The sequence below is a fragment of the Colobus angolensis genome, unplaced genomic scaffold, assembly GCF_000951035.1.
Source record: "Colobus angolensis palliatus isolate OR3802 unplaced genomic scaffold, Cang.pa_1.0 Scaffold62, whole genome shotgun sequence".
In the NCBI taxonomy this organism is placed as follows: Eukaryota; Metazoa; Chordata; class Mammalia; order Primates; family Cercopithecidae; genus Colobus; species Colobus angolensis.
In genome coordinates this window covers 11,062,492-11,076,433 of record NW_012119821.1, presented here as the reverse complement: position 1 = coordinate 11,076,433, position 13,942 = coordinate 11,062,492, and the positions used below count along the sequence as shown (strand labels likewise).

The 13,942-nt window shown below is 36.2% G+C and overlaps 1 pseudogene across 1 annotated transcript; it reads left to right on the top strand.

Moving 5' to 3' along the window:
* Nucleotides 1–11,021: 11,021 nt before the first annotated feature.
* LOC105527406 lies at nt 11,022–11,940 on the top strand (annotated as a pseudogene). The gene has a single exon (XR_001004224.1). The product of XR_001004224.1 is annotated as a 60S ribosomal protein L6 pseudogene (transcript).
* Nucleotides 11,941–13,942: the final 2,002 nt, after the last annotated feature.

Here is a 13,942-nt window from a genome sequence, read left to right as displayed (position 1 = left end):
TCACACAGATACAGGACAGGTCCTGTGGCCAGGAGAGTCTAATTAAAGTTAGTAAAAATAAGATTCTCATTCTGAAGGCTATAAATAAAACATGAGCAGTTGTATTATTTGGTAACATTTAATTGACTGGGAGGAGGTAAACTATGTATTTATACTGAAGTAGAAATCTGATTATCACAGCCTTTGGAATTCACTCAAAATTTGTTGAGTAGTCATTAATTTGGTAGGCAATGAGTAGCAAGCTTTCCTGGTACAACTTGAGCACCCCTAACTGGAAAATCTAAAATCTGAAATGCTTCAAACTCTGATAAAATTTTGTGTTTAGACTTGGGCCCATCCTCAAGATGTCTCATTATGTGTATGCATATATCCTGAAATCAGGGAAAATCTGAAACCCAAAATACTTCTGGCCTCAAGCATTTTGGCTAAGAGATATTCAACCAGTATATGGGCAACTTTCCTTAGACTAAGCATGCTGCATCAAGCTATAGGAAATTCACTTCAAACTGGCATCCAATAAGGTTCTCAACTTTAGTACCAGAATCCACCTCCGGTTACAATGTAGGTAAAGGGGCAGAAGGAGGTAACAGCTCCATCTAAAGAGTTCTTTGTCCTAAAACTACCTTTGGACAAACAAATGCAAATAAAGAATTGCTCTCTTCTCCACACTTCTTCTCCCACCCTCAGTATGAATCGAGGGTACCATAATAGTGGTGTTGAACTCTTTTAGGTGAAAATAGTGATTCCTGAAGACAGACACCAAAATTCAACATTAAAACCTCAAATAATTCTTCCTAAAATAAAGACTCCATGCTCTACAAACCAAATCTTGCATGGTGTCTTTACACTAATAACACTGTTACCATTCATTCAGGTCCTAAAAGTGCTACAGCTGTGCAGTTCTGTTTACTAGTGTTTGTTCAGTTTTTTCTGTGCACCTCAAATGGATACTTTCTCTCCACTGAGCCATTCACTAGAACTTGTGGACTCCAACTTATGGGAAACAGTAAGGGTGTGGTAGAGTCAAGGCTATTGGAATATGAGCCACCATTACCCTAGACCCCCACTAATATAAAGGCAACAAGTATGTGTCTTGGCAGAGAACTCCTGCTTGGGTGAGAAGAACAGGAGGATGGCCTGCTCTTTCTGCACTCTTGCACCTTATGCCTCCTATCCAAGATTGCTTGTAGTGATTCCAAGTGCTGACTCTGCTGAAGCTGAAGATCGCAGTGGGGCAAGTGTTATGGAGAGTGATTGATTGAAATTCAGAGCACTTGGCAGAATGATTTGTTTGACATTCCCAGTAGGAAACTCTTGTTTGTTGAACTTATTATTCATTCATGTATTCATGAAAAAAATACAATAAATGCATAATCTCTGCATAGTGCCTCAATGATCACATTGAAATGAACCTGGAGCTTTCCGGCGCTAAGCAAGGTCTTTAGTTTGCAACGGAACACTTTTACATTGCAATATCATTAACTGTGTCTAGAGTTTACATTATGTTTATAAATCAGCAAGGGAAATTTAACTTGCATTGTAATTTAAGGTTATACAGAGAATCAGACATTAAAAATGCATATGCATAATAATAACTCCTTGTGTGACTTTTTTTTTCCTCCTACTGAGTGATTTAACAATTACCATGTTGAGATGTAACTGAGTCTGTTCAGCTAGTGTTTGTGTTTTGACTTTTTGACAACAGAATATAAGCCAGGGGAAATGCAGAAATTATTTTCAACATCCATGGGTAACTTGGGTAAATGGTTCTTTATATAAGCTATTAGAGTAGGGGAAAACATGCTACATTATTTGGAAAACAACTGCTGTTAAATGCTGCTTTCTAGAAAAACAATAAGGTTTTTCTAGGCCTGAAACAGTAAGGTCAAAGTGTTATAATGGACTATACTCATTTGGACCTTAAATGCTTACATATACAGCTGCTATAGTGATAGTTTCTGGCCTTCCTATAAAGAGCCATAGCAGGAAATACAAGAAAGGACCGTCAGAGCATAGCGACCTCTTTTCAAAACTGAGTACTCTTGTCAAGCATCAGAAGGCAAAAAGGAATTCCAGAACTATATTGTACATTCTCTTGCTTCTGAGTTTTGCCTGTAATAACCTCTTTGATTCTTAAGCAATCCTGGCGAAGGCTTCTATTACCCCCCAGCGTATTCTAAATAATAATAATAATGAATTTACATGATTTTTTTTTCTTTTGGTGTTGTGGGGATGGAGTCTTGCTCTGTTGCTAGACTAGAGTGCAGTGGCACGATCACGGGTTACTGCAACCTCTGCCTCCCAAGTTCAAGTGATTCCCCTGCCTCAGCCTTCCAAGTACCTGGGACTACAGGTATGTGTCAACACGTCTGGCTAATTTTTTGTATTTTAGTAGAAATGGGATTCACCATGTTGGCCAGGATGGTGTTGATCTCCTGACCTCGTTATCTGCCTGCCTCTGCCTCTCAAAGGGCAGGGATTACAGGCATGAGCCACTACGCCCAGCCACCTGATGTTTATCCTGCTCAAATTGTTAGACTCAACTGAAAACACCAGATTTAACTCTCATTTAGGGGTTGTAAAAAGCCAAAAAGAGAAACCTATCCACCTGAAAGTGCCTTTTGAAGCCTGAGGAAACCAGACCCCTGAAATCTTTGGTGACCCATGAATATGATTTTATATTTTATTCATGTGTCTAGAACATCTGTAGAACATCTATTTAATATCACATATCTATTATGTATCCTGAGCAGATACCCGCTTGCCCCTTCCACCCTGTTAGGCAGCTCAACCCAATTTCTTTACCAACATTTATTATACCACCTTTTTTCAGTTCTCAAAATCTTACAACTTTGCAACATTCTCCTTTTTAAAATTTTCCTTCTCATACCTTTTGCCACTGTTAAAACCACGCATGTATTTCCAGAGTCAATATACACCATATTCTTTTCAATATTATATTTTGGGTTCACACTTCATTTTTCCATTTTCAAAACAACTTATCTAAATCATCCTTGTGTTCTCTTAAGCCTTTCTGAGGCAGCATCCCAAGAAAAGCTCTCTGCCTTCAAAATCCGAGCATGTCAACATACCAAAGCTGTTGAAATAATTTTCTTCCAAGTCTATTTCAATTATATGTTTCCAAAGCTTATAAACATGGCATCATTTCTCATCATCAGCTGTTTCAACTCAGAAGTTCTTTGCCTAGCCCTTAGGATATTCCTCAAGACCCTTCATCCCACCCCCCTCTTCCATCTCATCATCCCACACACCTTTCCACACACATTCTTGCTTTGTCTTTATGTGTGTTCTTCTTCTTGTGTAATATAATGTTGTCTTCTCTCTTTAGCCCTCTCATTTCCTAAACTTCACTAAAAATACACTCTTTGAAAATGTCAAAATATGATTTGAAAAGGCAAAATAGGTAAAAGTTTGGTGAATGCAACAAAGAAAAAAGATTAAACAAATTTTAAAACATTAGAAGTCATATATAGGAAATGTCATATATAGGAAAATGCCATATATAGGAAAAGGATAAGGATTTTCTGAAACATGAGGGAATTTTAGGTGTAAATACATACAACTTAGATGAAATGATTAGGAAAATAAAAAGTCATACAAGCAGAGGTAGAAGGCCAGACATGGTGACTTACACCTGTAATCCCAGCACTTTGGGAGGCTGAGATGGGAAGATTACTTGACCTCGGGAGTTTGAGACCAGCCTGGGAAAGATGGCAAGACCTTGTCTCTATTTAAAAACAAAATTAAGAGGCAGGAAACACAAATATATCAATAATTATAAAAGAAATTTAAAAGGCACTCCAGAAATAAAATTATTCCCTCTATCTCCTAATAAAAGATCTAATACAGATATTTTCATGAGAAATGTAAGACGAAAAGTATAAATTCTGGTTTTAGAACTATTACACAGCATGTAAAATGTTTAACAACTTTCTAAATAAATTTATAAATTACAACTCTGACACTAAAGTCAGGGAAAAATAGGATTAAAGGATACTCCCAATCATCCTTACTTATGAATCCAAATATAAAAATTCTAATTAAAATATTAGTGAAAGTACCTAAAAATGTATACATGAGTAACATACTATGAAAAGTAGGGTTCCAAATATCGATGTAATTTTTAGCAATAAAATTCAGTACATTAATATAAATAAAAACTAGAGAAAGAACTTCCACTTCTTCAATGAGGAAATAAGTGGCTCCAGACCTATTCCTGTCACCCCATAAATAAAAATAAACCTAGACAAATGTCATAAGCAATGTTTTCAGACATTAGATAACAGGTCCCATATGACTGCAATCTTTGAAGATAGGTAAATGATTAAGATAAGCCTCATGGTTGCTCTATCTTTTTGACTGAAGGCACTTTTTGGATCATGGTTAAGGAAGGTTCCAAACAAATTACACTTAATAAGTAATGTGAACCTCTATAAAGGCAAGCAACAAAGCACAGTGGAAAACTAATCTGAACAATTTCCAAGTTCACAAAGAGCTGAGAGATGTTCAATTTCTAATACGTCATAGTGAAGGGACCTTATTAAAAGCCCAGCACATTGAGGGAAGATTCCAAAAGGGTCATGCTTAAATTATTTAAGGGTTATGCTTAAACAAGCAAACCAGATATTCAATAAAACATCTAATATCCAATAAAAAATTATTGTATGTGTGAAGAAGCAGAACAATGTGACAAATAAATAGGAGAAAAGTCATTCAATAGAAATAAAACCAAAAGCAATAGGCATAATAGAATTCTCATACAAGGATTTATAAACAGGTAATATAAATATGTTCAAGGATTTTAAGAAATACAAGAAGGAAATGAGAAAAAATGGAAACTGTAAAATAAAATTATCGAATGGAGCTCTACGTGTAGAAAACATGTTATCTAAAATAAAAAAAACTCAGTGAATAGGATTAGCAGCAGTTTAGTTACTATAGAAGATCAGTAAACTTGAAAGTATGTGCTAATCGTCTAAACTGAAGCACAAAAAAAAAAAGCCAGAGCCAATTATATACTGTCTATAATAAATGGCTTTAAATAAAATTATAGAGAGGTTGAAAATGAAAGAATGAAAACAAATATTCTCAGCCAATAGTTGTAAAAATAGCTAGCATAGCTTTATTAATATTAGACAAAAATTTCAGTGCAAAGAATATTATCAGAGATCAATCAGATCATTTTAAAATGACAAAGGAGACAAAAATCAAAAGGACATAACAACTCTAAATTTTCATGTCCCTGATAATGGAGATTCAAAATATATGAAGCAAAACACATAGGACTGAAAAAGTGGTAGAAAAATTCACAACAATAGTCAGGGATTTCAACACATTTCTCTCGATAATGATAGAATAAGTAGGCAGAAAATCACTAAGTATATAGGACATTTAACCACTGCCATAAACAAATTTGAACTAATAGATACTTAAGTAACATTACATCCAATAACAGCAGAATACACATTCTTTTCAAGTGTACACAGAATATTTATTAAAATAGGCCATATTCTGGGCCACAAAACAAGCCCCAGTAAATTTTAAAGAATTCAAGTCATGCAAAGTAAGTTTTCTGGTAACAGGGAATTGTATTAGGAATTGATAACAGGAAATCTCAAAATATTTGGAAACTAATGACACATTACTAAATACCCATTGATCAAAAAAGATATCACATACAAAATAAGAAAGTCTGTATCTGAATGAAAATTAAAACACAGGGTATCAAAATTTGTATGCTGCCGTGCTTAAAAAGAAATGTATAACTTTAAATGTCTTTATTAGAAGTGAAGAAAGGGAGCTAGGCATCCACCTTAAGACAATAAAAAAGAGGAAGAAATCTGCAATTAGCTACAATCACACCACTACACTCCAGCCTAGACAACAGACTCCATTTGTGAAAGAGAGAGAAAGAGAGAGAGAGAGAGAGAGATAGGTAGGAAGGAAGGAAGGAAGGAAGGAAGGAAGGAAGGAAGGAAGGAAGGAAGGAAAGAAGGTAGGCAGGCAGGCAGGCAGGCTCACGCCTGTAATCCCAGCACTTTGGGAGGCTGAGGTGGGCGGTCAGGAGATCAAGGTCACGAGGTCAGGAGATTGAGACCATCCTGGCGAACACGGTGAACCCCCATCTCTACTAAAAATACAGAAAAATTAGCCAGGCATGGTACTGGTGGATGCCTGCAATCCCAGCTACTTGGGAGGCTGAGGCAGGAGAATGGCATGAATCTGGGAGGCGGAGCTTGCAGTGAGCTGAGATCATGCCACTGTACTCCAGCCTGGGCAACAGAGCAAGACTCCGTCTGAAAAAAAAAAAAAGAAAAAAGAAAGAAAGAAAAATCAAACACAAAGTAAGTGAAAGTAAATTACAAAAATAAAGGCAAAAACCTATAGAATTGAAAACAGAAAAAACTAAAGAAAAATCAATGAACCAAAGAGCTGTTTCTGTGAGAAGTTTAATACATCTAATAAGTCTTTAGAAAGAGTGATCAGAAAAAAAAATTGATTTACCAACAGCAGGAAGAGCGAGGAGACGTAACTACAGATCCCACAGATATTACAAAGATAATGAAGGATTATTATAAAGAACTTTATGCTAGTAAATTTCATAGTCTAGATAAAATTTATTGAAACAAAGAATGCATGAGAGCTTACTTAGAAAGAATACATAACTCAAATAGCCTTTTACCTATTTTTTAAAAATATGACTTTGTACTTAAGAACCTCTCACAAAGGAAACTCCAGGCCTAAGTGGCTTTGTTGATGCATTTTATCAAACTTTTAAAGAAGAAATAATACCATTTTTTTGCAAACTCTTAGAAAACATATAAGAAGGTAATACTTTCCAACTTCTTGCATGAATCCAAAAATGCTCTATTACTAAGACCGGTAATCAAGCATTAAAAAGAAAAAGCAACTACAGAGCAATCATGAACATGGAAACAAACGTTCTTAACAAAAAAACTACTAAATGGAATCCAACATTATGTAAAAAGAATAAGAAATCATAATCAGGTGGGGTTTATCACAGAAATTCAGGGTTGGGTTAACAAAATACAATCAACCAATGTAACTCACTATATAAACAGATTACAACAACAACAAAAAGTGATCATCTTCATAAATGCATTAAAGCATTTGACAAAATCCAAAATATCAAGTCATATTAACTAATAAACTACAAAAAAAGGAAACTTTTTAAACTTGATAACATCTATTGAAAATCTAAAGGTAACAGCACACATAATGGTAAAACAATGAACTCTTTCCTTCTCAAAGGAAAGGTGTCTACATTTCAGTGGAGGTCCCAGCAAGAACAATACAGCTAGAAAAAGAAATAATATGTATGGGTAGAAAAGGAAAAAAGTAAAAAGAACATTCTTTGTGAATAAGATGGCTCTCTATGTAGAAAATCCTAAGTCGTCTACAAATGATTGCATGCATGAAACATACATTAATTATGCTGTTTGAGACCTTCTCAAAGAAGGGTGTGGGAGGTACTCTAGATGATGGGAAAGGCAGGGCAAGATCCTCAAGCAATATGAAAAAAGTGACATAAACAGAATAAGTATGCAAATGTAATATTTTTAATTGCCATGATAAGCTGATTATGCAATTTCTACCTAATCAAACAACTTTAAGAAGGGTCAGAAGTAATAAAAGGATTTAGTAAGATGACCAGGAGAACAACCATCACACAGATCAAAACATAGTGGTTCAAGAGCAGACTGTAGAGAAATTCTTTGCCTTGTTTCACTCTGGCTCCACTTTTTCCCAGATATATTATAATTGTGTAGTCTAGTTACTTAACTTCTCCATGTCTCAGTATCTTCTTATGTAAAATCAGATTAATAATGGCACTATCCTCATTGAGTTGCTTTGAGAATTAAATGTTTTTATATATGTAAAGCACTATGCCTGGCATATAGTAAAGTATATTTAAGTGTTAGCTATTTTTTCTTATGTCAGAGCAATAAATAATTCAAAGATGTTATGAACAAAGGTACTCATTACAATACCTGCAAATATTGTAATGTCTCATGATTTAGTCCTAAGTGCTAGAAGTATGTGAGGAAAGTTTTAAGATACATGAAGAAAACTGTATTTTATGGAAGGACAAAGTAAAAACTGAACAAATTGGTAACTATATTTTAGATTTCAAGTCTTAACCTTATCAAGGTGTTTTATAAGCATTTAAGTCATGTAAAGTCATCTACAAATTAATCTATAATTAATCTACAATTCAGTGCAATCCCAATCAAAATCCCAATGGGATAATTTGTAGGACTTGATACATTGACTCTTAAATTCACCTAGAAGAGCAAAGAAAGGAGACTTGCCCTACCAAATACAGTAATTACAACAATATAGCAATAATTAGTATCAAATTGGTTCAAGAATGGAAAAATAAAATAATAAAACTAAATAGAATCTAGAAGCAGAGATAGTATCAATGAGAGTTAGATCATAAAAGTAACATTTAAAATCATTCAGGAAAACTCAATAGAATTTTAGCTATCCACTGGAAAAAAAATTAAGTTAAACATCTATCTCACATAATTCACATAAATAAATTCCACATGGGTTATTCCACAATTTTATGTGTGTACATTAAAATACAAAACATTTTTTATATTTGAGATGTAAAAAGCTTTTCTATGCAAGACATAAAATCCAGAAAGCTTAAAGATTGAAAGCTTTGACTACTTAATTTTTCTAAACAAATTATGTAATGAGAGATGGATAAAAACATTTAAAAAACAAGCAAGAGATTGTGAAAAATATTTGCAACATATAGGCAAAGAACTACTAATTGTTAAAAATAAGATAACACAATAAAAGTTCAGAAAAATTATAAACAGGCAATTCACAAGAAATAAGCCCTGAAATTGCCAATAAGTATGAAAAAAGACTTAACCTCATTGGTCCTTTGGAAAAGCCAAGTTAAAATAACAATTATACTAAATTTTCACTTATTATTTTAACAGTAATGAAAAGAATTGTTAATAACCACAGGTGACGAGGCTGTGGGCAAATATGCATTTCTACAGGCCCAGAGTAAAGGTATAAATTGGTACTGTTTGAAGATCAATTTGGTAGTACCTACTAACATTTAAAAATGCATATACACTTTGACACAACAACTTTACTTCTAGGAATCTATAATACAGAATAGTCTAATATGCACACAACAATAGGGCAATGTTAAATTGAGATCAAGGACACTCAAAGACATTGTAGTATAAAGACTTTAGGTTCAAATGCTGTTTATGACTCATTAGCTGTGAGATTATGATCAAGTTGCAAAATCTCTGAGCCTCAATTTTCTTACCTGTAAAATGGGAATGATTATGGGACCCAGTTTATAAATTCCTTGGAAAGGAATGATTAAATAATTCTTGGGAAGGGCTTAACACAGGTCATGGCACCTCATAAGCCTTTAGTAAAAAAACTTTTCTTCATCTTCTGCAGTACTTTCCAGAACTTGAAATCGTACCTATCATATAATGGGAGCTTCATAAACACTTGTTGAAGGAATTTCATATTACTGTTTCTCCTGCAGGTTCATTTCTCCTGCAACATGGTTTCCGTGGTGGATGCTGTCATCTCTTTGATGTGCCACTGAGGCCTCCTTCAAGATGCTATGAGTGCAGTCAGCAGTCAGCAGTCCATTGCAGATCCCTTCAGGAATTATCTTAACTGAATAAAGCCACCTGGTTCAAGGACACAACGCCTTCCCAAGGTGGTCCACATTTAAGTGATTTATTGACATGAGGACTCAGCCCATCCCTCTTGTCCTAAGTTGGTAGAGTTTTGAGAAGTCATTCTACCTCCAGAACTGCCACAGAGTCACCAGAGGTTCCAGCTGAGAAGGCATTGCAGCTCAACCTCTCGCTCTCCCAAATCCTGCTGTCTTTTCTCTCCCGGGTGTTTGTCTTAAGAACACACCCTAACAAACCCCCTAACTGCTAATTCTCTTCTGATTGGCTTCTAGAGAAAACCAATCTGTGACAGTCTCTAACACCTGAATCTAATGTAGCACAGGAGCTTCTTATAATAGCCTATTGTTTTCCCTCATCACAATTTGTGAATAATAGTAATAATAATAATTTTGTATTTATTTAACGTCTCCTTAACTAGACTATGAGCTAGCTACAGACTCTTTTTATTTAAAATTCTCATATTTTATCATAGAACTTTTAATTAATTTTGACCTTTAAAAAATATTGCATTAAAGTATTTATCATGATTATTAAGTCCATGGTTCCAACTCTATCAGTAACCACATATTTTTGTTATCATTGGTTTGTTGATTGGTTAGTTGTGTGTTTTTTGTTCATTTTTGCCACACCTAAGGCAATGCCTGACATATAGTAGTCACTCAATAAACATCTATCAAGCAAATAAATAAATGAATTAACTGTAAGAATTTTCATTGCAATGCTGTTTGTGATAGATGAAATGTAAAAATCAATAAATGAAAGTTTACGTTAGGATACATACATGCTATATAAAATTTTTCAAAAAAGTATACATAATACATATATATGCATGCTAACATGAGAAAAATTGTAATACATATTGACAAGTTAAAGAGAAAATGGCAGAATATGTGTATAGTTTGATCTCATTCATGGACAGATACATAGAAAGAAAAATAGATGATAGAAAAATAGAGATAATCTGAATATAGCATATCATATAGCAAATGCTAACAGAAGTTACCTTACATAAGTGAATAGAATTGTAAGTTTGAGAAAGGATATAAAGGAAAACTTATATCCGGTACTATATGTACTTCTGAATTGTTTGAATGTCCAAAGAACCTATGTGCATATATTAGTTTTATAAGGTTTTTAAATAAAATTTTTCAAAAATAATTACTAACTCCAGGAAGTCTTCTGTATTGGAATACTGCTAAATACCACTTTGTTGTGAGCCTTCTTAGCACAGGGCACTGACCTCCACTTGTTTGCATGATGCATCATAAGACCCAAGTGGCTCTTTCCCATCTTGCAAGATGGCGGGTGAAAAAGTTGAGAAGCCAGATACTAAAAAGAAACCCGAAGCCAAGAAGGCTCATGCTGGTGGCAAGGTGAAAAAGGGTAACCTCAAGGCTAAGAAGCCCAAGAAGGGGAAGCCCCATTGCAGCCGCAACCCTGTCCTTGTCAGAGGAATTGGCAGGTATTCCCGATCTGCCATGTATTCCAGAAAGGCCATGTACAAGAGGAAGTACTCAGCCGCTAAATCCAAGGTTGAAAAGAAAAAGAAGGAGAAGGTTCTTGCAACTCTTACAAAACCAGTTGGTGGTGACAAGAACGGCGGTACCCGGGTGGTTAAACTTCGCAAAATGCCTAGATATTATCCTACTGAAGATGTGCCTCGAAAGCTGTTGAGCCACGGCAGAAAACCCTTCAGTCAGCACGTGAGAAAACTGCGAGCCAGCATTACCCCCGGGACCATTCTGATCATCCTTACTGGACGCCACAGGGGCAAGAGGGTGGTTTTCTTGAAGCAGCTGGCTAGTGGCTTGTTACTTGTGACTGGATCTCTGGTCCTCAATCGAGTTCCTCTACGAAGAACACACCAGAAATTTGTCATTGCCACCTCAACCAAAATCGATATCAGCAATGTCAAAATCCCAAAACATCTTACTGATGCTTACTTCAAGAAGAAGAAGTTGCGGAAGCCCAGACACCAGGAAGGTGAGATCTTCGACACAGAGAAAGAGAAATACGAGATTACAGAGCAGCGCAAGATTGATCAGAAAGCTGTGGACTCACAAATTCTACCAAAAATCAAAGCTGTTCCTCAGCTCCAGGGCTACCTGCGATCTGTTTTTGCCCTGACGAATGGAATTTATCCTCACAAATTGGTGTTCTAAATGTCTTAAGAACCTCATTAAATAGCTAACTACAAAAAAAAGAAAAAAAAGACCCAAGTGATTCAAGTGATTCATATCTATGTATATTCTGTCTCACCCACCAGACGGAAAAACTCCTTTAAGGCTGAAACTGAGAGCCCTATTTCTTATGGCTTTCCAATAATATAGTTCAATAGTATTCTACTGTTGTATCTAAGGTTATATCTGACCACCTTATAAATATGAAGCCATGTTGGTCTTTCTTATAATATTTCCATATTGCATACAAATCTGTTACTGTGAGATTTCTTTTATACGTATACCTCTTTATATACATGTTAGAAATTATAGTAAGCACTAGGCTGAACCAAAGTTATAAAAAACAATTACGGGCCTGTTTTGGTTAGGGTTCTCTAGAGGGACAGAACTAATAGGATATATGTATATATGAAAGGGAGTTTATTAAGGAGAATTGGCTCACACAGTCACAAGGCAAAGTCACACGATAGGCCTGCAAGCTGGGGAAGAAGGAAACCAGCAGTGGCTCAGTGTAAGACCAAAGCCTGAAAAGCAGGGAAGCCAACAGTGCAGCCTTCAGTCTGTGATCAGAGGCCTGAGAACCCCCAGCAAACCACTGGTGTAAATCTAAGAGTCCAAAGGCTTGAAGAACCTGGAGTCTGATGTACAGGGACAGGAGGAATGGAAGGGAGCATCTAGCATGGGAGAAAGATGAAAGCCAGAAGACTCAGTGAGCCAGCTTATGCCACCTTCTTCAACCTGCTTTGTTCTAGTGGTGCTGGCAGCCCATTAGATGGTGCCCACCCACATTGAGGGTGGGTCTTCCTCTCCCAGTCCACCAACTCAAATGTCATTCTCCTCTGGCAACACCCTCACAGGCACACCCAGAAACAATACTTTACCAGCCACCTAGGCATCCTTCAATCAAGTTGACACTAATATTAACCATCACAGGACCATACTTAGTCTGCAGATTTCCTTCCCATAAGAGTTTCCATGCACCAGTTTTACTTATGGTAAAACTAAAGTAGTATCATAGGATAACAACTTAATGTCAAACTTAAGAGAAATGACTACAAAACAACCACCAATCAAGTATATCATTAATCTCTATTATCTGTAAAACTTTTCAGCAAGTATTGAATCAGACAAAAGAGGCAACAATAACCAATGACAGATTTTTAGTAAAGTGTCTTATACTCAAGACATACTGTCTTGAGTATACTGTCCATTCTCACACTGCCGATAAGGACATACCTGAGACTGGAAAGAAAAAGAGATTTAATTGGACTTGTAGTTCCACATGGCTGGGGAGGCCTCAGAATCATGGAGGGAGGTGAAAGGCACTTCTTACATGGCAAGGGCAAGAGAAAATAAGAAAGAAGCAAAAGTGGAAACCCCTGATAAACCCATCAGATCTCACGAGATCCATTTACTATCACAAGAATGGCATGGGAAAGACCAGCCTCCATGATTCAATTACCTCCCGCTGGATACCTCCCATAACACATGGGAATTCTGGGAGATACAGTTCAAGTTGAGATTTGGGTGGGGACACAGCCAAACAATATCATTCCGCCCCCTTGACCCTTCAAATTTCATGTCCTCACATTTCAAAACCAACCATTCTTTCCTAACAGTCCCCCAAAGTCTTAACTCATTTCAGCATTAACCCAAAAGTCCACAGCCCACATTTTCATCTGAGGCAAGGCTAGTTCCTTCTGCCTATGAACCTGTCAAACCAAAAGCAAGATAGTTACTTTTTAGATACAATGGGGGTACAGGTATTGGGTAAATACAGCCATCCTAAACGGGAGAAATTGACCAAAACAAAGAGGTTACAGGGCCCATGCGAGTACATAATCCAGTGGGGCAGTCAAATTTTACAGCTCCAAAATTATCTCCTTTGACTGCAGGTCTCACATTCAGGTCACACTTATGCAAGAGGTATGTTCTTATGGTCTTGGGCAGCTCTGCCCCTGTGACTTCGCTGGGTACAGACTCTCTCCCAGCTGCTTTCACTGGTGTGGGGTGTCTGCAGATTTT